The sequence below is a fragment of the Oncorhynchus masou genome, chromosome 5, assembly GCF_036934945.1.
Source record: "Oncorhynchus masou masou isolate Uvic2021 chromosome 5, UVic_Omas_1.1, whole genome shotgun sequence".
NCBI lineage: Eukaryota > Metazoa > Chordata > Actinopteri > Salmoniformes > Salmonidae > Oncorhynchus > Oncorhynchus masou.
In genome coordinates, this window is record NC_088216.1 from 56514640 (window position 1) to 56540453 (window position 25814).

The 25814-nt window shown below is 44.8% G+C and overlaps 1 protein-coding gene across 1 annotated transcript in view; it reads right to left on the reverse strand.

Annotated features, from left to right (window-relative positions):
• LOC135539915 (sodium channel protein type 8 subunit alpha-like) overlaps window positions 1–5349 on the reverse strand; it is a 113040-nt gene extending 107691 nt beyond the window's left edge. The window contains exon 1 of the mRNA XM_064966167.1: window positions 5253–5349. The gene's annotated coding sequence lies outside the window, so the exon portion shown is untranslated. The remainder of the gene's footprint in view (window positions 1–5252) is intronic.
• Window positions 5350–25814: the final 20465 nt, after the last annotated feature.

The window sequence follows — 25814 nt, forward strand, 5'->3', positions numbered from 1 at the left end:
TCCCAATGCCCCAGGGCAGTGAATGGGGACACTGCCCTGTGTAGGGTGCCGTCTTTCGGATGGGACGTTAAACGGGTGTCCTGACTCTCTGAGGTCATTAAAGATCCCATGGCACTTATCGTAAGAGTAGGGGTATTAACCCCGGTGTCCTGGCTAAATTCCCAAATCTGGCCCTCAAACCATCACGGTCACCTAATAATCCCCAGTTTACAATTGGCTCATTCATCCTTCTCCTCTCCCCTCCCCTGTAACTATTCCCCAGGTCGTTGCTGCAAATGAGAATGTGTTCTCAGTCAATTTACCTGGTAAAATAATGGATAAAAATAAAATATATATATTTTTTAAATGAATATGGTCAAATCCAGAAACTATCATTTCGAAAACAGAACGTTTATTCTTTCAGTGAAATTCGGAACCGTTCCGTATTTTATCGAATGGGCGGCAACCCTAAGTCTAAATATTGCTCTTACATTGAACATCAGCCATGTGTAGTTAACTAGTGATTATGTTAAGATTGATTGTTTTTTATAAGATAGGTTTATTGCTAGCTAGCAACTTACCTTGGCTCCTTGCTACACTCTCGTAACAGGAGGTCAGCCTGCCACGCAGTCTCCTCGTGGAGTTCAATGTAATCGGCCATAATCAGCGTCCAAAAATGCAGATTCCCGATTGTTATGAAAACTTGAAATCGGCCATAATTAATCAGCCATTCCGATTATTCGGTCGACCTCTACCCCATAGATACTACTAATATTTACAACTGTGCTGATGTGGAAGAGGAGGACAGACATTGTCGCTAAATTGCTTGAAGTCAAAATTGCATTGCCACTTACCATTAGTTACATGTTCAATAAGATGTTCTGCAAAAATACTAACAATACAGAAATATTATTGCTCTATTATGAGGTTCTGAAACCTACAGTAGTTGAACACTTTGTGTAGATAGTAACAAGTGATTCTAAGAACAAGAATAACTGTTACCTGTAGGCCAATGTCTCTATCACAGGCCGCAAAGGGTAAGGTATACCCTAAATCAAATAATCTGTGATTGATAATTGTGCATGCCTCTCATTTTCCAGTCGACATGGAACAACTTAATATGCAATATAGTTATACCTATGGCTTGCATAACCAACTCAGTGCTCATAACCAACTCAGTTAGAGTCCTCCCTGAGATTTGAAGGTTGGACAGTTCGATCGCTGGTCAAGTCATACCAGACTGTAAAAATGGGACCTGATGCGTCTCTGCTTGGCACTCAAGATAGATTGGGAGTAAGGCCCAGAGATAGATGAGCGTCCTATCCAGGGCGTGTACTTGTACATCAAGCTGCCTCACACTACAGAAACAGGAGATAGGCTCCTGCTCCTATGAGCCATTGTGGCTTGCAAAAGCAAAGGCTCGTGCAAAGCTAATCTCTTACTTTGGCTTACAGCTTTAACAGTATTGAGTCAAGGAACAGCTGTACTGCTCAAGAAAATATGGTGTCACAGTACTGAAGGGGCAGAGCAGGCAGGTGGGCTTCCTATCTCTTGTGGGAATATCCTGATGGTGCCATGACATGACAACCAGTTTCTCTAAATACTGTCCCACCAATGACTAATTTAAAGACTAATGGCCAAAGGGGTCCTTCTCTGCTTGCTCTCTCACACATAGTCAGTGCCAAAATATGTGTATTTTATTTGTTGAACCAGAATGATTTTAGTAGGTTAAGTCCATCTATTCATCTCTTAAAATGTGTTGACTTGCCTCTCACCATAGCCAGCTAGCTAGATAACATATCGAACCTACATCGCTAACTACATATACTAGCCAGCATTGCTAGTAACTACTAGTAGCTTGCAGCAAGCACCATGCCCGGTCTGTCTCCCCGTGTCCCCTCCCGAGAACTCCTTGCTCACCAGCTGTCCTAGCCAGCATAACAAATATAATCTGAGTCATTCAGTTTATAGCAATGCTTTGCCTCTTCTTCTCTGATCCAGAAATACTTTTACGAAATTAAGAGCACCGGCATTACTGTCTGGGCATAGCTAGCAAGCCCAGAAAACCTTTTTCCCCTCACTTTACCAAAATCCCGCCCACAGCGTTTGAATGACAGGTCTAACATCAGAAATGAAAACGCAAATGAGCAATGAGGAAACTAAATAGCAAAAGGAAGCATTGCAATTGATTGATTGAATTTGATTGATCATTATAATTGACAGTCTAAAAATACACAGCTTATAAAAAATAATTGTCAATTACAGTTGACGATTTGATTTTGTCACAATGCATGCTGTCACAAGGACAGGAAATAACAAAAATGAGAAATTATTTGTAATTTAAGCATTCACATTTCGGTTTTAAATGAGTGTTGTACTGGATAGTAGGCCTACCATGGAAATGAAATATTAAACATACTTTGCGATGTATTTTTGAAATTGGCAGGCATCATGCATACTCAATCATGAAAATTATATAGCAATATTTTTTTTTCATTCAAATTTGCATTTTTGTCACAAAATGCATAAACATTTAGGAAATTGCTAACATGATATTGATTTAACATTTGACCATTTGCATTTCCAATTGAGTTTGGGCAGCTAATCGCTTTCATAAAGAAACAAGTCAAAACCATGAAAATCCTTCTAACCTAAACCACAGACCTCAGAGATTGTACCACTAGGAAATTAAGTCGGCGTTTTAAGTAACCTAACGCAACCTCCAAGTCTCCTTCCACAAATGCTACATGAATTGATCTACTTTCAAGGTGAATAACAAACACCAATGCAACACAGGACATACAGGGACCTCATTTAGGCCTACTAATGATGGCATAGAGGAGCTGTCCCACCGGCTTTTCTACAGGGAATATATCAAGTAAATCAAGACTATTCATTATGTTCTCATTCGGGCTGCAGGTAAACCATGTCATTGTAATCGCCAACCACATTTCAAGAAGAATCAACCTGTGATGCAAAATATTTCATTCAAAAAATTAAGGCTACTCACGTGTCCATTCATTCGCTGCGAGTGCATGCTGTTCCTAATTTCATCCCGGACATTCAAACCCAATAAACACGCGTATTTACCAATAGCATAATTGTAACATCCGTTCACATTTTCTACAGACAGACGAATGAATAGTCCATTGTGAGGATTGTTAATCGCATGAAACCGAACCGGAGATGTTAGAAAAACTCCAGTGGCTTATGGAAGCCGCAGCACGGTCTCCTTCGATCCCACTGCCTGTCGCTGTTCCTTTCAGCACCAATGATGCAGCCTCAAACGAAGCGCTCGCTGGAGTCCTCTACGCATGTGTCCTCTATGCCAAGAAAAGACATCCAAACGCCCGCTTCGAACACACAGACAACGTTCTTGCGCAAAATAGTACGCAGCATCATCTGGATATGTATACAACAAAAGTTCAACATTCACCTTCTGCTACCATTTCTGTCAAGCCGTCTAAGCATACAGTTTGGCGCATTTGTTCGATATATCCAACGTATGCACCACACCGAACGCACTGCAACTGCCTCTGCAACGCAATGCTGCAAGGCCAACGCAGCGTTTCATTGGAAATTAATGTAATTCTGGTGTACCAAAATGCAATGACTCTGGTGGTGTGTTTGAAGCGTTTGAAGTGTTTGACGCCTGTAACTGAACTATTTATCGCAACTGTTGCATTCCGTTATTGTGAGGGGAGTTAAGGACTATGAAACTGAGAACACTGGACATCGTGGAGACTGAAATGAAGAGGAGGGGCAGAGGAGTGAAGATCGATTGGGGAGAGAAACGCAACTGGATAGAGGAGTCTACACGGCGGGTCGAGGTTAGCAGCAGCATGCGATATCCTAGTGAGGGCCTAGTGTGCCTCTGTAGCGTCACCAAATGCTAGTGGCACACATAATTCAATAAAAAAGCTAATTGATAGTTCCTAATATATCATCGACTGGATAGGCTACTGAATGAAAGCAATGTGGATTGGAATAGGCTATATACACAAATATAAACACAATATAGTCATGGTGTGCTTTCAGTGTTGTGGCACACATCTATGAATGAACAGGGTACCCTAAATTCCAGCCAACAATGGAAGTCATTCAGAAAACGATTCATGTTTCCCATGTCAGGACAACAATCGATTAAATGATGAGTGGATTTCCTCCTCAAAAAGTTGTCATTACAAGCTATTACTTGATCAACCACATATTACATGTAAAAACGTTAAGCAAGGTAAAATGCGCACTTTTTTGGCCTATTTGTTATAAACTGGTAATAACGTTTCAACTGTATGGTCTATCAGTCTTTGTATTGTAGTCCATGCACTGTTTACACACACGCGCGTGCCTTGTCCTGGCTTGTGGGCCAAAGCCTTTACTAAAATACTGCAGTAAAGAGGATGCTTCTGGGTAGGCTTCTATGACAGAGCCATAATACCACTTGAAAACATGCAGTGATGGTAGAAATTCTAGGCTGTCATTCATTTAACTGTGTTGCTCCAAAACAATCTCTACCCGAGGTAAATTGTATACATTTCTATTATTTTGATAAGGTGTTTTGTTATGCTCCCCAAAAACCATTGACGGCTGTATTTTAGTACCACACCCGAGAAGGCTGGCTAGGTGCGATAAGGTTCCTAAAATGAACATGTAAGAGTTATAACACCATCGTGGACTTTTATTTCCACCTCTATTTGGGGATGGGGCTGTAAAGATATGGGGAGGGGTACCGCGGTCCCTCTTCAACTGCCAAAACTGAGGCATAGCCTACCTATCTCACGTAATAGAACCTGAAAATGAGTACTGCAAAGGGAGGGGTAATCGAGTGAGGGTGGGGTGCTGTGCAAGAGGGGTAAAACTATCACAATTACAGTTAAATTATCTTACAAAGGATTAGGGTGTCGAGAATATACATTGACTCAAAGCGCATACCGGTACTTTTTAGGGCTCCATGTATATTTTGACACATTGAAATCTCATTCCGTTCAGAGGCAGGCCAACACCCCAATTTACCTGCTTTATCACTAGCCACCCCTTTCCGCAGTATAAGCTCATCTTTTTCAGCTAAAGAAAGTAATCCATAATGTAATTTTGGTTTTCCATGCATATTTGCCCAAGCTTTGACAAGGAGCCCTATACACAAACGCGAGGATAAAAGATGCTGAGGGGGACCGCTCTGCGGCATTGGGGTGCAGTTGTAGGCAGGGAAGTAGCATGCATGGTCCATCCTCTACCAAAACCCAGCCTGACAAGACAACAGGATATTTACTTACTTTTCCCGCATTAACAGAAATCCAGACAGCCGGCACTGAACTGCAGATGTCCAAAAGATTCGGGAGAAACTGCGGCTGTCGCCATATTGTTGCTGCTAACTCCCTTCCCAGTGCGTGCGGATACCCTGCATAATTGATGACTCTCAGCAAATTGTTAGGGAGTGTCGGTAAATGGCTTTGGTTTGAAAACGGCCCAGGGACCGTAAGATCGCAAAACAAAATGAAACAAAGTTATTGAACTAATAGTTAAGAAGACTATCGTATAATTCGTTATCCAAAAGTTAAAATGGATGATTTGTGGGTTTGTTTTAGTGGATGACAAAACTGTTGCATTACCTCCATCTCCCAGGAATAAATATATCATCGATTTGAATGTGCATGGTTTCTAAGAAGCCACCATTAAGCATGAATTATACTTAGGTGAGTCCCTTAGGTGAGTCATAAGCATGCGCTTACTCTTGATTAGAAGGAAACCTGAGAGGGAATTAACCATATAAGTCCTGATATCCCAGCAAAAATCGTATTTTTATTTATCTGACTTTCATATATCTGCATGTCCAGCCTTACATTTAACCTCACAATGATGTGTTTTAGCATTTTTTATTCGGGACAACCAGGGCTACACGTTGAACAATTTGACATAAACAGTTGCATTCATGAGTTGTATTGATAACAGTCACAAAAAATATGGTCCACCAAAGGAAAACCCTGATAAAAATGAATTTCTATGAAGTCTGTAAGTACAGAAATGTTTTGCTCACTGAGAATTGAATATCCAACTAGTCAGTGACAACTCTGTGGTGTTTGTGACAGCAATTATGTGAGCTTCTTAAAGTATTGGCTATAGACAGTCTGTCATGGGATTTCCGCAGTATATTCGGAAAGTAATCAGACCGCTTAACTTTTTTCCTATTCTTCTCTCATAAAGCTACACAAAATACCCCATAATGACAGTGAAAACAGGTTTTTAGAAGTTTTTACACATTTTTACAACAAAAAAATGAAATACCTTGATTACATAAGTATTCAGACCCTTTACTATGAGACTCAAATTGAGCTCAGGTGCATTCTGCTTCGATTTATCCTCCTTGAGATGTTTATCCAACTTGATTGGAGTCCATCTGTGGTGAATTAAATTGATTGGACATGATTTGGGAAGTCACATACCTATCTATATTAAAGGTCCCCCAGTTGACAGTGCATGTCAGAGAAAAAAAACGCCCATGAGGTTGAAAGAATTGTTCGTAGAGCTCCGAGACAGGATTGTGTCGAGGCACAGATCTGGGGAAGGGTACCAAAAAATGTATGCAGCATTGAAGGTCCCCAAGAAAATAGTGCCTCCATCATTCTTAAGTGGAAGAAGTTTGGAACCACCAAGACTCCTCCTAGAGCTGACCACCCAGCCAAACTGAGCAATCGGGGTAGATCAACAAGATTCTTCTGGTCTGATGAAACCAAGATAGAACTCTTTGGCCTGAATGCAAAGTATCCCATCTGGAGGAAACCTGGCACTATCCCTACGGTGAAAAATGGTGGTTGCAGCATCATGCTATGGGGATGTTTTACAACGGCAGGGACTGGGAGACTAATCAGGATCGAGGGAAAGATAAACGGAGCAAAGTACAGAGAGATCCTTGATGAAAACCTGCTCCAGAGCTCTCAGGGCCTCAGATTGGGGGCGAAGGTTCACCTTCCAACAGGACAATGACCCTAAGCACACAGCAAAGACAATGCAGGAGTGGCTTCGGGACAAGTCTCTGAATATCCTTGAGGGTCTCAGCCAGAGCCCAGATTTGAACCCAATCAAACATCTCTGGAGAGACCTGAAAATAGCTGTGCAGCGACCATCCCCATCCAACCTAACAGAGCTTGAGAGGATTTGCAGAGACGAATGGGAGAAACTCCCAATATACAGGTGTGCCAAGCTTGTAGCATAATTTCCAAGAAGAGTCAAGGCTTTAATCGCTGCCAAAGGTGCTTCTGAGTAAAGTACTGAGTAAAGAGTCTGAATACTTATGTAAATGAGATTTCAGTTTTTATTTGTAATACATTTGCAAAAAATCTGAGAAAACTGTTTTTGCTTCGTCATTATGGGGTATTGTGTGTAGATTGATGAGGGGAAAAAAACAATTTAATAAATTTTATAATAAGACTATAACGTAACAAATGCATTGCATATTTTTTGTAATGTCAGTTGAGTTGAATCAACAGATCACAGCACATATTGATGGGTACACTTCCTGTTTTTGCTTCCTGCTTTTGCTTCCTGCTTTGTTCCTATGGGTATACTCGCAATGGGAGCCAGTCCACCCATTATGCCACCATTGACTTGAATGGGGACGCCCATTCTATTTATTCTATTTCTATGGCATCACATGCAGCCAGGAGCGGAGGAAAGGATAAAATGTTCATGAAACATTTACGAGATTGGCTTTGGAAGCGGGCCTACTTTGAGTTCTACCCATCTGGTTGCAAAGTGATTTGCACTGACCCCAATCTTCACTTCGAGAAGTAGGCTATCTGCAAAAGAGCCTGACTGTCAATGACCACTTAACGTTCGAAAGCTTTCTGGACGCGTCAGGCGAGGACATGGGCGAAGTAAATGTTGACTCAGTGGGCAATGTCATCTGCATGCTGGTTCTGTGTTCTGTCCATGACAGACTGCGAACATTGCAGGAGGCGTATCACATAGTGAGGCCTGCTAATTGATTCTCTTTACAGTATACAATTGAGAGCTTAAGCATGGGAATGAAAGCAATAGGCTAACATCCATCAGCTGTCAACATAGCAAAAAGTATAATAAAAATAAGTTGATCAGATAAATGTAAAAAAAACAAGCCTAGGTCTGTCAGGAATTATTTCCTTTTGACAACAGTTAGGATTATATAAATGTAGTCGCCACTAATGTTAGGACTTCCTGTGTGGTCTTGATGATTAAATCTACTTTCCCACAAATCATGGCAACAGTGTTACTCAGATTATCTATTGATAACATAGTCTGAGTGCCAGTCTGTTTGTGCTATCTTGCCAAACAGATTTGGCTTGACAATGAGCAATGGAGTTTGCAAGAGCACAAACAGATCTGAGATGAGGCTAGTATTGGTACCATTGTGAGACAGAGAAAAATGGCAACATTGTAACATTTAACTCAATATGCAATATGTAACATTTTGTCCATCTCACTGAAAGGCTCAAACCATCATTTAACACTATAACACATGCCAAATGTATATATAATATGATACATTACATGATTTAATTAAATCCTGGAATTTGCTTGAGCTGGTGATGCTTATTGCTTATTGTCACGTTCTGACCTTTATTTCCTTTGTTTTGTCTTTATTTAGTATGGTCAGAGCGTGAGTTGGGGTGGGCAGTCTATGTTTGATTTTCTATGTTTGGTTTCTGTTTCGGCCTAGTATGGTTCTCAATCAGAGGCAGGTGTAATTTGGGGGGGGGGGGGGTTACAGAAACACCCACCAACCAAGGACCGAGCAGCGTGGTAACAGGCAGCAACAGCAGCAGCAGGAGAGGCAGCGGTACTTGGAGAAATGGACTTGGGAAGATATTCTGGACGGTAAAGGACCTTGGGAACAGCCAGGGGAATATCGCCGCCCCAAAGCAGAGCTGGAGGCAGCGAAAGTAGAGAGGCGGCATTATGAGGAGCTAGCAGGGCAGAGCGGCTGGAAGCCCGAGAGGCAGCCCCAAACATTTCTTAGGGGTGGCACACAGGGAGTGTGGCGAAGCCAGGTAGGAGACCAACTTCCCGTGCTTACCAGAGAGAGAGAGGGACCGGGCAGGCACCGTCTTATGCAGTGGAGCGCACAGTTTTCCCAGTGCGTGTGCATAGCCCGGTGCGGTACGTTCCAGCTCCTCGTATCGGCCGGGCTAGAGTGGGCATCGAGCCAGGTGCCATGAAGCCGGCTCTACGCATCTGGTCTCCAGTGCGTCTCCTTGGGCCGACGTACATGGCACCAGCCTTACGCATGGTGTCCCCGGTTCGCCAGCACAGCCCGGCTACCGGGAGCATTCAACCAGGTAAGATTGGGCCGGCTCGGTGCTCAAGAGCTCCAGTGCGCCTGCACGGTCCGGTCTATCCAGTGCCACCTCCACGCACCAGCCTTCCGGTGGCAGCCCCCGGCACCATGCTGTCTCTCCCTCTTCTGCCTACAGGTGCTCCCGCCTGTCCAGCGCTGCCACAGCCTTCCTCCTCTCCAGCGCTGCTAGAGTCTCCCGTCTGTCCTGAGCCGCCAGAGTCTCCCGTCTGTCCTGAGCCGCCAGAGTCTCCCGTCTGTCCTGAGCCGCCAGCCAGCCAGGAGCCGCCAGCCAGCCAGGAGCCGCCAGAGCTGTCAGTCAGCCAGGAGCTACCGGAGCCGTCAGTCAGCCAGGCGATGCCAGAATTGCCCTTCACTCCGGAGCTGCCGGAGTCTCCCACCTGTCCGGCGCTGCCGGAGTCTCCCATCTGTCTGGCACTGCCCGGAATCTCCCGTCTGTCTGGCGCTGCCTGGAATCTCCCGTCCATTCGGACCCATTTCTAGGGTCCCCAGTCCGAGGTCGGTGGCGAGGGTCGCCGTGTTTAAGAGGCCACGGAGGCAGACAATGAGGTGGACAAACTGTGGTGAAGTGGGGTCCACGTCCCGCGCCAGAACCGCCACTGCGGACAGACGCCCACCCAGACCCTCCCCTATAGGTTCAGGTTTTGCGACCGGAGTCCGCACCTTTGGGGGGGATAATGTCACGTTCTGACCTTTATTTCCTTTGTTTTGTCTTTATTTAGTATGGTCAGGGCGTGTCTATGTTTGTTTTTCTATGTTTGTTTTCTGTTTCGGCCTAGTATGGTTCTCAATCAGAGGCAGATGTCGTTAGTTGTCTCTGATTGAGAATCATACTTAGGTAGCCTGGGTTTCACTGTTGGTTTGTGGGTGTTTGTTTCTGTGTGTGTGTTTGTTCGCCACACGGTACTGTTTCGGTTTGTAGATTTCACGTTATTGTTTATTGTTTTTGTTCGCGTGTTCATTTGTCTTTATTAAAATATCGTCATGAACACTTACCACGCTGCATCTTGGTCCGATCCTTACTCCTCTTCAGACGAAGAGGAGATCTGCCGTTACACTTATTTTATAAAGCTGTGTCTGTCGCTATACCCCATTGAGGTGCCCCCTGGCCTGGAACTTATTAAGACACCGCTGTTGGTTGGCTGCTGGTTGGGGGGGGACCAGGGTCTTCCAAATTATTATTTATTTAGTCATTTGCTAATTTAAAACTACTTTTGGTATCTTATACCTACTTCATACAATACCAAAACAACATTAGTTATTGTCTTCTTAAATTATGATTTTTTTTTTACCCAGGCCTGTCATATTTGATTAACAACCCTGTCTGTTGCATGAGTTTAACTTCATCAGGTCATGTCTAGCTAGCTAAGTTACATTCAGGCGACAAATGGATAAAAAGTACAAGTCAGGTGCGCTAAAACACAAAGAGCGAGAGAATAAGAAAAATGTAATTGCATCCGTCATGCTTGCAACCACTGCTTTTGCCTGACAGTGGCTAATGAGGCCGGTGTTGATGGAAGCATGGCCTCCCGCCCGTAACCACGGCTGTTATGGTGATCGTATTACTACCACACTGGTGGTCACGAGTCATGATGGCAGTCAAATTTCACATGACCGTTTAGTCCCGGTAATTAGGCTTCTCCAACCTCTGATGGTCATTAATAGCCTAGAAAACTTGCTAACTGCCTGGTACTCAGTACTCTATTGTCCCTCTAATCACTCTGACATCAATACAAATGTATCCAAAATTGAATCAAACACTTCATGAGTGCCCATGAGCTCATGATGAGCAACATTTCTATAGGCTGTGCAATTGTGTAAGAAAACAGAGTGATGGCCTCTATTAAAAAGAAGATGATCCCATCAGCTTTCTATTGGCTAGGCCTACTATATTTATTTGTCAACTTTCCTAATGTTAAGTGCATTGCTTCTCTTTAAAACAGGATGAAATGAAAATGAACCACTGCAATAGTGTCCTCCATTCGCAATTTAAGTGCCTACTGTAGATGACGAGTATTTTTTCCCCTGCCCCTGTTTTGAGACAGGTGCATGATAATGGTCCATTCTAAATAAAAACAAATTTCACACATAAGTCATTTAGTATATATAAAGACACGGTTAAATCAAGAATACTCTTATGAGTGACAATATTAGCCTATCACTTGTGAATTATATATTTGCTGCCAGGAAATTCAAGGCATTGTCAAGTGCTTGTCAAATTGTGAATGAGAGACTGATGAACAGCTGTGTACAGCCTGTACAAAAAAACAAAGCAGAGCTCATGTCTTTTATCAGACTTTTTTTTAAATCATTAGTGTCACACCCTGATCTGTTTCACCTGTCTTGTGCTTGTCTCCACCACCCAACAGGTATTTCCAATTAGTCCCCATTATCCCCTGTGTATTTACACCTGTGTTTTCTGTTTGTCTGTTGCCAGTTCGTCTTGTCCCGTCATGTCCTACCAGCATGTTCCTGTGCTCTAGTTTTAGCTTTTTCTAGTCTTCCCAGCTCGGACCTTTCTGCCTGTCCTGACCCCAATCCTGCCTGCCGTCCTATACCTGCCTGACTCTGATTTTGATTACGACTCTTTGCCTGCCTTGACCTACTGATTTCCTGCCCCTTGTAATTGTCATAAACCCTGAGATTCATACTATCCGCCTCCTGTGTCTGCATCTGGGTCTTAGCCTGAGCCGTGATAGTACAAACTGACCATGACTGACCCAGCAGACTCGGACCAGCTCTGCAACGCTGTCTCCTCCCATGGAACCACCATTGGAAGATATGAGGGGTTAATGCAAAGTCTTATGGAGGGACTCCATACCCTGGCAGAATGCCATGACCATGCGTTCAATACATTGCTGGAGGCAGTTCCACGGATTCCTAACTAGGCAGCAAGCCACAACAGTAATCCCCCAGACTCTCAGCAATCCCGCCACCAAAGGCACTTCTTCCCAGCCTACCCCGGGGTTCCGAGAACCTCGCTTACTTCATCCCGAGCGCTACGCTGGAGATTCTGGAACCTGCCGTGTATTTCGCTCCCAGTGCTTCCTCATCTTCGAGCTGCAGCCTTCTTGGAGGAGTTTGTTGCTGAGATATGAAAAGTGTTAGATTCTCCATTGTCTGGAGAGAGGCTGCTTGTAAGCTGCTCCAACAACGTCAAGACACCCGTAGTGTGGAAGACTATGTAGTGGTATTTCGCACGTTGGTGGCTGAGAGTGCCTGGAAACCGGAAGCCCTGTTTTATACATTCCTTCACGGATCATCAGAGGTGATTCAATTTGAGCTCGCAGCCTGGCAACTGCCCATGGACCTCGACTCCCTCATAGCCTTGACCATCTGGATCAATGGGCAGGTATGAGAACTTAACCGCCCATCGGCTACATTCTCGCTCGTCCTTGAATTCCACCTCGCCTCTGAGGAATCACAGAAATCCCCGAAGTCTACATTTCCGAGAGAATCTTGTCTTCTGAGAGAATCTTGTCACCCGAGTTCCTCCGGTAAATCACAGAAGGCTGCGGACTCGCCTCCTCCGGAGCCCATGCAACTGGGCAGGGCTAGATTGTCTCCTGCTGAGTGGTTACGCAGACTAAACACTAAGAGCTGTCTGTATTGTGGAGCTACAGGACAATCCTACCTACCCATTAAAAGACCAGGCTCATCAGTAGATGAGTACACTGGTGAACCGTAAGGGGAGTTTCCAATATCTCACTACTCGTAACCCTCTCTATGTTACCCTGTTGTGGGGAGACCAGTCCAAATCCATTTGGGTGCTCATTGACTCTGCGGCCAACGAAATTTATGAACACTACCCTGGTGTCGGAGCTGGGTATGTCCACTCAGCCCCTTTCCATCCCGATGGACGTCAGAGCTCTGAATGTGCGCTCTATGGGCAGAATCACCTACAATATGGTTCCAATCAACCTGCGAGTGTCAGAAAACCACAGTGAGGCTATGAAGTTTCTGATCCTGGATTCTCCTCATGTACCCATTGTGGTAAACTGTGGGGTGTTAGGTTGACACAGAGACAGGGAGGCTTTCGTCCGCAAAAACAACTTTACTAAGACAGAAAATAAACATAACAAAGACAATCACTGAGGTTTGGCTTGTTCCTTTGTCTCTCCTTTCACTCTCCTTTCACTTGGTGTTGGTGCCACCGTGCTCCTTCTATTTGGCCTCCACGGCTGGTTGGCACTTTCCTCTAATTACCTCCACTTAGAGCTGTCTGTGTCGGGGTGCCCAGCTCCCATATTCCCAGCAGAGGGAGCCAATGTCACCTCACGTACTACTTCTCTATTAACATGTGGTAAACCACACCATGATTTGGGGATTTTCATGGCTCCAGAGGCACAACTCCCTAATCGACTGGGCTACGAGTTCCATCATGGGTTGGAAACTTTTTTGCCATTCACATTGTCTGAAGTCTGTGCAGCCTGCCCCGGGACGTCTCCCTATGGGCTTGGGTAAAGCATTGGATATCTCCAACAGTTCCCATGGAGTAACAGAACTTACGGAAGGTTTTCAACTCTGCCCGCACCACGTGTCTTCCTGAGCATCGGCCCTACAACTGTGCAATCGGCCTTCTCCCGGTACCCACACTGCATTGGTACGCTCCTGCAGTATTCCAGGCCCTGGTCAATGATGTGTTCTGTGACATGCTGAACCGATTTGTGTTTGTCTATCTCGATGACATACTCATCTATTCCCGGTCAGCTCAAGAGCACATTCCCAATGTCCAACAGGTTCTCCAGCGTCTCCTGGAGAACCAGCTTTTTGTGAAGGTGGTGAAATGTGAGTTCCATCGCTCCACCATCTCCTTCCTAAGATACATCATCGCTGCAGGGAATATTCAGATGGACCCTGACAAGGTGAGAGCAGTAGTGGATTGGCCTCAACCCACATCCAGAGTGCAGCTGGAATATCTCCTGGGGTTTGGGCATTTCTACCGTCAATGCATCCAGTGTTACAGCACCCTTGCTTCCCCCCTCTCAGCACTCACCTCTCCCAAGGTTCCTGTCATATGGTCTCCAGCAGCTGACCGGGTGTTCTCAGACCTCAAGCGCGATTCACTACAGCTCCCATCTTAATCAATCCGGACCCGTCAGTTCGTGGTGGAGGTCAACGCCTCGGACATCAGAGTGGGGAAAGTCCTTTCCCAGCATTCTGCCCAGAACCTGAAGCTGCCTCCATGCACCTTCCCATCGTCTTAATCCCACTGAGAGGAACTACGACACGGGAAATTGAGAATTACTCACTGTTAAGATGGCGTTGGAGTAGTGGAGGCACTGGTTAGAAGGGGCGGAACACCTATTCTTGGTGTGGACAGACCATAGGAACCTGGAATATCTCCGCACTGCCAAGCACCTCAACTCCAGGCAGGCGTGATGGGCCCTGTTATTCACTGGTTTTCATTTCACTATATCCTACCGCCCGAGGTCCAAGAATGTAAAGCCTGACGCACTCTCATGTCTGTACAGCCCCGCCACTACACCATCGAACCCCGAGACCATCCTCCCTACTTTCTGTCTAGAGCCTGCTATCTTCTGGGGAATAGAGTCTGATCCGGCTAACCAGGATGTTTGTCCAGGATTCTGCCCGTACTCCAGTCCTGGAATGGGCACATTCCTCGAGGCTCTCCTGTCATCCTGGCTCCCGTCGGACCTTGGCTTTTGTCCGACAACATTTTTGGTGGCCCACCATGGTTCTTGACTTCTCCGTGTTTGTTATTGCCTGCACTGTGTGCGCAAAATAAGACTCCACGGCAAGCTCCGTCGAGCCTCCTTCAACCACTCCTGGTCCCATATATCCTTGGACTTTGTCACGGGTCTCCCTCCATCAGATGGCACCACCACCATCCTTACGGTGGTGGATAGGTTTTCCAAGCCACCCATTTATCCCCCTTCCCAAATTGCCCTCAACAAGTCCTCAACTGGCAGCTTCATTAAATAGTACGAGCAAAACAGTCAAAGTCAACTGTGAAGAGGCACGTCCGCCTAGACAGAGTTCCTCTGTCCAGTGTCTGTGTTCTTTTGCCCATCTTAATCTTTTATTTTTATTGGCCGGTCTGAAATATGGCTTTTTCTTTGCAACTCTAGAAGGCCAGCATCCCGGAGTCGCCTCTTCACTGTTGACGTTGAGACTGGTGTTTTGCAGGTACTATTTAATGAAGCTGCCAGTTGAGGACTTGTGAGGCATCTGTTTCTCAAACTAGACACTCTAATGTACGTTCTCTTGCTCAGTTGTGCACCGGGGCCTCCCACTCCTCTTTTTATTCTGGTTAGAGCCAGTTTGCGCTGTTCTGTGAAGGGAGTAGTACACAGTGTTGTACGAGATCTTCAGTTTCATGGCAATTTCCGTGTTTTTGTTAATTAACGGTCAATTACTGTGAGCCCGGCGGTTATTTGCTTGACAATAACCGGCTGACAAAATTCCATGACTGCCACAGCCCTACCAGTGGTTGTAAGGATCAACACTGATAGAGACGAGAAGCAGGTACAGGGAGGGAACATTTAATGATAACAGACATGGAATAGGACAGGACAGCATCTGGACACGAACACATAACGACATTAATACAGACACAGGGAACAAACATAGGAGCAGACAGTTATAGACGGGGCAATCAACAAAGGGAAGGAGTCCTGGTGAGTCCAAAGAGCGCTGCTGCACGTAATGATGGTGACGGGTGTGCATGATGAAGGACAGCCTGATGCCCTCGAGCGCCAGAAAGGGAGAGCGGGAGCAGGCATGACAGTGGTCATGGGGGGGGGGGACACAAGAGGAGGAGGTGGACCACCAGCAACTGGGAGGAGGTGGAGGGGGACAATTGCATAGCCAAAGTAAGGCTAGCTATAGCCGAGGATGTTTCTGCTGACGGCGACACAAGCAGCACACCACCTTGCAGAGCCGCTCTCACCCCTCTTCCAGCAGTGCCGAATAAAGCACCATAACTATACAACGCCTCTAAAATGTTTTAAAACATTTGGGTTTAAATGTATGTTTTGAAACAGTTTACTAAAGAAGACGTACAGTTGACGTTGAAAGTTTAAACTAGGTTTTTCACAATTCATGACATTTATTCCTATTAAAAACTCCCTGTCTTAGGTCAGTTAGGATCACCACATTATCTTAAGAATGTGAAAGGTCAGGATAATAGTAGAGAGAATGATTTATTCAGCTTTTATTTATTTCTTTCATCACATTCCTAGTGGGTCAGAAGTTTACATACACTCAATTAGTATTTGGTAGCATTGCCTTTAAATAGTTTAAATTCTTTGGGTCAAACGTTTTGGGTAGCCTTCCACAAGCTTCCCACAAGTTGGATGAATTTTGGCCCATTCCTCCTGACAGAGGTGGTGTAACTGAGTCAGGTTTGTAGGCCTACTTGCTCGCACACGCTTTTTCAGTTCTGCCCAGAAATTTTCCATGGGATTGAGGTCAGGGCTTTGTGATGGCCATTCCAAAACCTTGACTTTGCAGTCCTTAAGCCATTTTGCCACAACTTCGGAAGTATGTTTGGGGTCATTGTCCTTTTGGAAGACCGATTTACAACCAAGCTTTAACTTCCTGACTGATGTCTTGAGATGTTGCTTCAATATATCCACATAATTTTCCTCCCTCATGATGCCATCTATTTTGTGAAGTACACCAGTCCCTCCTGCAGCAATGATGCTGCCACCCCCGTGCTTTTAGGTTGGGATGGTGTTCTTTGGCTTGCAAGCCTCCCCCTTTTTCCTCCAAACATAACAATGGTCATTATGACTAAAATGTTCTATTTTTGTTTCATCAGACCAGAGGACATTTCTCCAAAAAATACAATCTTTGTCCCCATGTGCAGTTGCAAACCGTAGTCTGGCTTTTTTATGGCGGTATTGGAGCAGTTGCTTCTTCCTTGCTGAGCGGTCTTTCAGGTTATGTATAGGACTCGTTTTACTGTGGATATAGATACTTTTGTACCTGTTTCCTCCAGCATCTTCACAAGGTCCTTCGCTGTTGTTCTGGGATTGATTTGCACTTTTCGCACCAAAGTATGTTCATCTCTAGGAGACAGAACGTGTCTCCTTCCTGAGCGTTATGACGGCTGCATGGTCCCATGGTGTTTATACTTGCGTACTATTGTTTGTACAGATGAACGTGGTACCTTCAAGTGTTTGGAAATTTCTCCCAATGATGAACCAGACTTGTGGAGGTCTACCATTTTTTTCTGAGTTATTCGCCTATTTATTTTGATTTTCCCATGATGTCAAGCAAAGAGGCACTGAGTTTGAAGGTAGGCCTTGAAATACATCCACAGGTAGACCTCCAATTGACTCAAATGATGTCAATTAGCCTATCAGAAGCTTCTAAAGCCATGACATCATTTTCTGGAAATTTCCAAGCTGTTTAATGGCACAGTCAACTTAGTGTATGTAAACTTCTGAATCACCGGAATTGTGAAACAGTGTGTTATACGTGAAATAATCTGTCAGTAAACAATTGTTGGAAAAATGTATTGTGTCATGCACAATGTAGATGTCCTAACAGACTTGCCAAAACTATAGTTTGTTAACAAGAAATTTGTGGAGTGGTTCAAAAATGAGTTTTAATGACTCCAACCTAAGTGCATCTTAACTTCAGACTTCAACTGTACATCCTTTCTAACTGCAAAAGGCTTCTATGAACGTAAACACTGCCATGGATCTAATTGACACCTGCATTGCTGAGATCAGATATATCAAATCAAACTTTATTTGTCACATACGCCAATACAACATTACCGTGAAAGGCTTACTTACAAGCCCTTAACCAACAGTGCATTAGTTCAAGAAAGAGTTAAGAAAATATTTACCAAATAAACTAGTCAAAATTATAAAAAGTAACAATAAATAACAATAAAATCACAATAACGAGGCTACAAACAGGGGGTACAGGTTAGTTGAGGTGATTTGTACATGTAGGTAGGGGTGAAGTGACTATGCATAGATAACAAACAGCGAATAACAGCAGTGTAAAAGCAGTTTCCTCTGACACTGCCTAGTATATAGGTCCTGGATGGCAGGAAGCTTGGCCCCATTGATGTACTGGGCCGTACTCACTAACCTCTGTAGCGCCTTACAGTTATATGCCGAACAGTTACCATACCAAGCAGTGATGCAACCGGTCAGGGTGCTCTCGATGGTGCAACTGTAGAACCTTTTGAGGATCTAGGGACCCATGCCAAATCTTTTCAGTCTCCTGAGAGGGAAAAGGTGTTGTCGTGCCCTCTTCACGACTGTCTTAGTGTGTTTGGACCATGATAGTTAATTGGTGATGTGGAAACCAAGGAGCTTGAAACTCTCGACCTGCTCCACTACAGCCCCGTCAATGTTAATTGGGGCCTGTTTGGCCTGCCTTTTCCTGTGGTCCACGATCAGCTCCTTTATCTTGCTCACATTGAGGGTGAAGTTGTTGTCCGGGCACCACACGGCCAGGTCTCTGACCTCCTCCCTCGTCTCATCATCATTGGTGATCAGGCTTACCACTGTTGTATCGTCAGTAAACTTAATGATGGTGTTGGAGTCGTGTTTGGTCATGTACTTGTGGGTGAAGAAGGAATACAGGGGGACTAAGCACACACCCGACGGGCCCCAGTGTTGAGGATCAGCAGATGTGTTGTTGCCTACACTTACCACCTGGGGGCAGCCCATCAGGAAGTACAGGATGCAGTTGATGAGGGAGGTGTTTAGTCCCAGGGTCCTTAGCTTAGGGATGAGCTTTGTGGGCGCTATGGTGTTGAGAGCTGAGCTGAAGTCAATGAACAGCATTCTCACGTAGGTGTATCTTTTGTCCAGGTGGGAAAGGGCAGTGTGGGGTGCGATTGAAATTGTGTCATCTGTGAATCTGTTGGGGTGGTATCCAAATTGGAGTGGGTCTAGGGTATCTGAGAGGATGCTGTTGATGTGAGCCATGACCAGCCTTTCAAAGAACTTCATGGCTACCTACGTGAGTGCTACTGGGCGGTAATCATTTAGGCAGGTTACCTTCACTTCCTTGTGCACAGGGACTATGGTGGACTGCTTGAAACATGTAGGTATTACAGACTCGGTCAGGGAGAAAAATGTCAGTGAAGACACTTGCCAGTTGGTCCGTGCATGCTTTGAGTAGCTGTGCTGGTAATCCGTTTGGCCCCGCAGCTTTGTGAATGTTGACCTGCTTTAAGGTCTTGCTCACATCAGCTACCAAGAGCGTTATCACACAGTCGTCCAGAACAGCTGGTGCTCTCATGCATGCTTCAGTGTTACTTGCCTCGAAGGGAGCATAAAAGACATTTACCTCATCTGGTAGGCTCGCGTCACTGGGCAGCTCACGGCTGGGTTTCCCTTTGTAGTCCATAATAGTTTTCAAGCCCTGCCACATTCGATGAGCGTCAGAGCTGGTGTCGTAGAATTCAATCTTAATCCTGTATTGACGCTTTGCTTGTTTGATGGTTCATCTGAGGTCACATCGGGATTTCTTATAAGTGTCCGGATTAGTGTCCCGCAACTTGAAAGAAACAGCTCCAGCCTTTAGCTCGATGTGGATGTTGCCTGTAATCCATGGCTTCTGGTTGGGATACAGTGGGGCAAAAAATTATTTAGTCAGCCACCATTTGTGCAAGTTCTCCCACTTAAAAAGATGAGAGAGGCCTGTAATTTTCATCATAGGTACACTTCAACTATGACAGACAAAATGAGAGAAAAAAATCCAGAAAATCACATTGTAGGATTTTTTATTAATTAATTTGCAAATTATGGTGGAAAATAAGTATTTGGTCAATAACAAAAGTTTATCTCAATACTTTGTTAAATACCCTTTGTTAGCAATGACAGAGGTCAAACGTTTTCTGTAAGTCTTCACAAGGTGAAATTGCTCAATTTGGCTGTGCGGCCAGCTCTAGGAAGAGTCGATGGATCCAAACTTCTTCTATTTAAGAATGATGGAGGCCACTGTGTTTCTGGGGACCTTAAATGCTACAGACATTTGTTAGTACACTTCCCCAGATCTGTGCCTCGACACAATCCTGTCTCAGAGCTCTATGGACAATTCCTTCAACCTCATGGCTTGGTTTTTTCTCTTCTCTGACATGCACTGTCAACTGTGGGACCTTATATAGGCAGGTGTGTGCATTTCCAAATCATGTCCAATTAATTGAATTTACCACAGGTGGACTCCAATCAAGTTGTAGAAACATCTCAAGGATGACCAATGGAAACAGGATGCACCTGAGCTCAGTTTCGAGTCTCATAGTGAAGGGTCTGCATACTTAAGTAAATAAGGTATTTCTCTTTTCGCTTTGTCAGTATGGGGTATTGTCTGCAGATTGATGAGGATTTTGTTTTATTTAATCCATTTTAGAATAAGGCTCTAACATATGTAACAAAATGTTGAAAAAGTCAAGGGGTCTGAATACTTTCCGAATGCTCTGTATTCCGAGTTAACCATGGATCTCAACACTGACGCAGACCTACCATTCCTCATTGCCAACGACATGCACCGAATCTGACCATTCTCCATAGAATCTACAAGACCATTCCCATCAGCAGTCAGAGCGAAGTTCTAGTCGCATGAAGCTCATCAAGAGCTATTTGTGTGCATGCATGAATGAGGCCAGACTATGCAATCTCACTTTGCTTTGTTTTGAGCAAGAAAAAAAACCACGAGAAGATGTTTGCGGGTTGGGTTGATATACAAAATAATTCTGATTTTTTTTTTAAACCCCTACGTCCTGTGGCTATGGCAAGACATAGACATTTACAAAGTGGTTTGACAACATGAAGGAGGGGAAGATGACGTTCTAAAATGGGACCTTGATTTGTACATAGTTCGTTCACTTGTTGGGATTATTGTTGGGATTATTATTTTGTTTTATGGAATGCATGATGATGGAATTAACAAATTGACTACTAGGCTAAATCAATCTACAAAATGGCAAGATTGGCTGAGAGGAGTGAAAAATCTGGTGAGTGAAACATCCTTTTTTATTGGTCTTTGGTTAAGATAAAAGCAGTTAGAATGTTATTTCAGGCCCTCTTGCTCATCACCTCTCTGCACTTATAGGCAGTGTGTGTGTGTGTGTGTGTGTGTGTGTGTGTGTGTGTGTGTGTGTGTGTGTGTGTGTGTGTGTGTGTGTGTGTGTGTGTGTGTGTGTGTGTGTGTGTGTGTGTGAGAGAGAGATAGAGAGCGAGAGAGAGAGAGAGAGAGAGAGAGAGAGAGAGAGACACTGCCTGCCATGTGTTGCTTACACTGTATCTGTTTTTGAGTTGTAGACTTTATCTTTGAATGTAGGCCTTTTTGTCTACTAAACAACCGCTTCATGCCTTAGATTAATGATTTTGATGAATGGCTTTGATGAATCTTTGCTTGGGTGCTGCTGACCATGGTGCCGACTACCTGTGGAGCTCTCCTGGCCGCTACACTTTGTAGAGCGACACGTCCTTGGTGCTAAAACATTGTTTTGCTGTTAGCGGTCGACTGGCAACCTGTTTTCTTTTTTTTGTGTCAGGCAAAGTGAAACACCGTATCTCTCTGTGTGTTTTATTGGAAATCGGATTGCATGGCTCAATATGTGATAATGCCTAATTTGCATTTATGATTGGCCATATCAGCTATACTTTTAAAAAATGATTTGGTCAGAAGGGCCCCTCGAGACCAATCCACCCCTTCTGTGCTGAGACCCTAGCACCGCACCTGGTTGTAGGCCATAGTTTTGTTGAATTATTATTTGCTATAGCTAATGTGGGAAGCTACAATTAATATGTTCTCCAGCTCGCTACCACCAATGTTTTCATTAAGCGCCAGCTGTTGGCTAATCAACCGGTTACAGACTCATTTTCAGCCAGCTACATTTTCCACTTCATATTAACCAAGCTACTTTTCATTTAAAAGCTTCAGTTCGCCAGTCCAGCAAGCCTTCTCCCACTAGAATGAATGATATGCATCTTCTAACAATCTATTGGTAGGATAGGCGCCTGTCAGTCACAAAGCGAACGATGACAGGACAATGCAGAAGACAGGAAGAAGCGAAGCAAGAGGTTTCACAGCCCAATGCATTTCTATGGGTTTATTTTGGAACTAAGCTTGATGCCTGCCTTCCCGGACAATGACTCCCGTTTTAGGGCGGAGACATGAGCATATTGTCATTATATACATATCTCCAGTTGCAGTCCAAAAAAAATACACAGAGGAGGGAGAGAGCATAATGCACATGAATTTTCAAGTTGTAACGATGAGTCAAAATCCACGGCATATCTTAATCATTGTTTTCTGACACATTCATTTATAAAAAGGTGTCGAACTTGAACTGACTGAATAAAGTCGATCTCCTATATCCCTTTGCCATTCATAAATAATGCAACTTGGTTATACTGTATGTCCTATGGTATCGCATTGGGACAAGTAACTTAAAGGATTTCCTAGGTTTCCTTTCCTAGCATGTCGGGGCCAGACAGTGAGTGACTCTCGTCTCGTCAGTCAGTGTAACCTACCGAATCGCATCAGTGAGAGCCGTCATTTGGTTACCTATTGGTAGGCCTAGGCTTTTTAGCGCTTATCTGCAGATAAATTATGAAAACATTTGATAAAGTTGGTGAATTATCACTGCAGGAACTAGCCTGGCAAACCATAAAGAGCATGGCCGGCATGTCAGCACCCCGTAAATCCCTCCACATAGATGACGATCCCACATTTGTGAAGAAACTGAACCTGTTCTACAAAATATTTGACACCCATAATCACACAAATGACTGCTTTGCTGTCCTACAGACTGTCCCTGCCTCTCACGCAGAGGAAATCATTGTTACCACAGAGCAGGTCACAAAGTTTTTTAAACAACTGAACCCAAGAAAGGCCTCTGGGCCAGATAATGTGAGCCCAGTCCTCCTCAAGACCTTTGCTGAGGAGCTTGACCCAGTCTGGCAACCCATCTTCCAGTTATCCATCAACTCACACACAACACCACAGGCCTGGAAACGTTTCACTTCATCCCCATCCCGAAAATGCCATGCCCCAAGGAGCACAATGACTACTTTGAAGAGAATAGTGGCTCTGAACCTAAAACTCTCTGCAGATAGGAAACTAGACCCTTACCAGCTAGTATATAGAAACGGGCGCAGTACAGAGGATGCAATGACCACCCTCACACACCTGATTCTGAAACACCTAGACCAACCAAAAACATATGCCAAAGCACTCTTTATAGATTTTTCCTCTGCTTTTAACACCATACAAACGCACCTTTTACTAGCCAAAAAGAAAGAACTGGACATTAACCCACACCCCATTTATGGGTAACACTCATTTCTCAGTAACAGAACTCAAGGTAAACAACACTCCCTCCCCTCCTGTGGTCACCAACTCAAATCAAATCAAATCAAATTTTATTTGTCACATACACATGGTTAGCAGATGTTAATGCGAGTGTAGCGAAATGCTTGTGCTTCTAGTTCCGACAATGCAGTAATAACCAACAAGTAATCTAACTAACAATTCAATTCCTAAACTACTGTCTTATACACAGTGTAAGGGGATAAAGAATATGTACATAAGGATATATGAATGAGTGATGGTATAGAGCAGCATAGGCAAGATACAGTAGATGGTAACGAGTACAGTATATACATATGAGATGAGTATGTAAACAAAGTGGCATAGTTAGTGGCTAGTGATACATGTATTACATAAGGATGCAGTCGATGATATAGAGTACAGTATATACGTATGCATATAAGATGAATAATGTAGGGTAAGTAACATTATATAAGGTAGCATTGTTTAAAGTGGCTAGTGATATATTTACATCATTTCCCATCAATTCCCATTATTAAAGTGGCTGGAGTTGAGTCAGTGTCAGTGTGTTGGCAGCAGCCACTCAATGTTAGTGGTGGCTGTTTAACAGTCTGATGGCCTTGAGATAGAAGCTGTTTTTCAGTCTCTCGGTCCCAGCTTTGATGCACCTGTACTGACCTCGCCTTCTGGATGATAGCGGGGTGAACAGGCAGTGGCTCGGGTGGTTGATGTCCTTGATGATCTTTATGGCCTTCCTGTAACATCGGGTGGTGTAGGTGTCCTGGAGGGCAGGTAGTTTGCCCCCGGTGATGCGTTGTGCAGACCTCACTACCCTCTGGAGAGCCTTACGGTTGAGGGCGGAGCAGTTGCCGTACCAGGCGGTGATACAGCCCGCCAGAAATGCTCTCGATTGTGCATCTGTAGAAGTTTGTGAGTGCTTTTGGTGACAAGCCAAATTTCTTCAGCCTCCTGAGGTTGAAGAGGCGCTGCTGCGCCTTCTTCACGATGCGGTCTGTGTGAGTGGACCAATTCAGTTTGTCTGTGATGTGTATGCCGAGGAACTTAAAACTTGCTACTCTCTCCACTACTGTTCCATCGATGTGGATAGGGGGGTGTTCCCTCTGCTGTTTCCTGAAGTCCACAATCATCTCCTTAGTTTTGTTGACGTTGAGTGTGAGGTTATTTTCCTGACACCACACTCCGAGGGCCCTCACCTCCTCCCTGTAGGCCGTCTCGTTGTTGTTGGTAATCAAGCCTACCACTGTTGTGTCGTCCGCAAACTTGATGATTGAGTTGGAGGCATGCGTGGCCACGCAGTCGTGGGTGAACAGGGAGTACAGGAGAGGGCTCAGAACGCACCCTTGTGGGGCCCCAGTGTTGAGGATCAGCGGGGAGGAGATGTTGTTACCTACCCTCACCACCTGGGGCGGCCCGTCAGGAAGTCCAGTACCCAGTTGCACAGGGCGGGGTCGAGACCCAGGGTCTCGAGCTTGATGACGAGCTTGGAGGGTACTATGGTGTTGAATGCCGAGCTGTAGTCGATGAACAGCATTCTCACATAGGTATTCCTCTTGTCCAGATGGGTTAGGGCAGTGTGCAGTGTGGTTGAGATTGCATCGTCTGTGGACCTATTTGAGCGGTAAGCAAATTGGAGTGGGTCTAGGGTGTCAGGTAGGGTGGAGGTGATATGGTCCTTGACTAGTCTCTCAAAGCACTTCATGATGACGGAAGTGAGTGCTACGGGGCGGTAGTCGTTTAGCTCAGTTGCATTAGCTTTCTTGGGAACAGGAACAATGGTGGCCCTCTTGAAGCATGTGGGAACAGCAGACTGGTATAGGGATTGATTGAATATGTCCGTAAACACACCAGCCAGCTGGTCTGCGCATGCTCTGAGGGCGCGGCTGGGGATGCCGTCTGGGCCTGCAGCCTTGCGAGGGTTAACACGTTTAAATGTTTTACTCACCTCGGCTGCAGTGAAGGAGAGACCGCATTTTTCCGTTGCAGGCAGTGTCAGTGGCACTGTATTGTCCTCAAAGCGGGCAAAAAAGTTATTTAGTCTGCCTGGGAGCAAGACATCCTGGTCCGTGACTGGGCTGGATTTCTTCCTGTAGTCCGTGATTGACTGTAGACCCTGCCACATGCCTCTTGTGTCTGAGCCGTTGAATTGGGATTCTACTTTGTCTCTGTACTGACGCTTAGCTTGTTTCCCTTACGGAGGGAATAGCTGCAT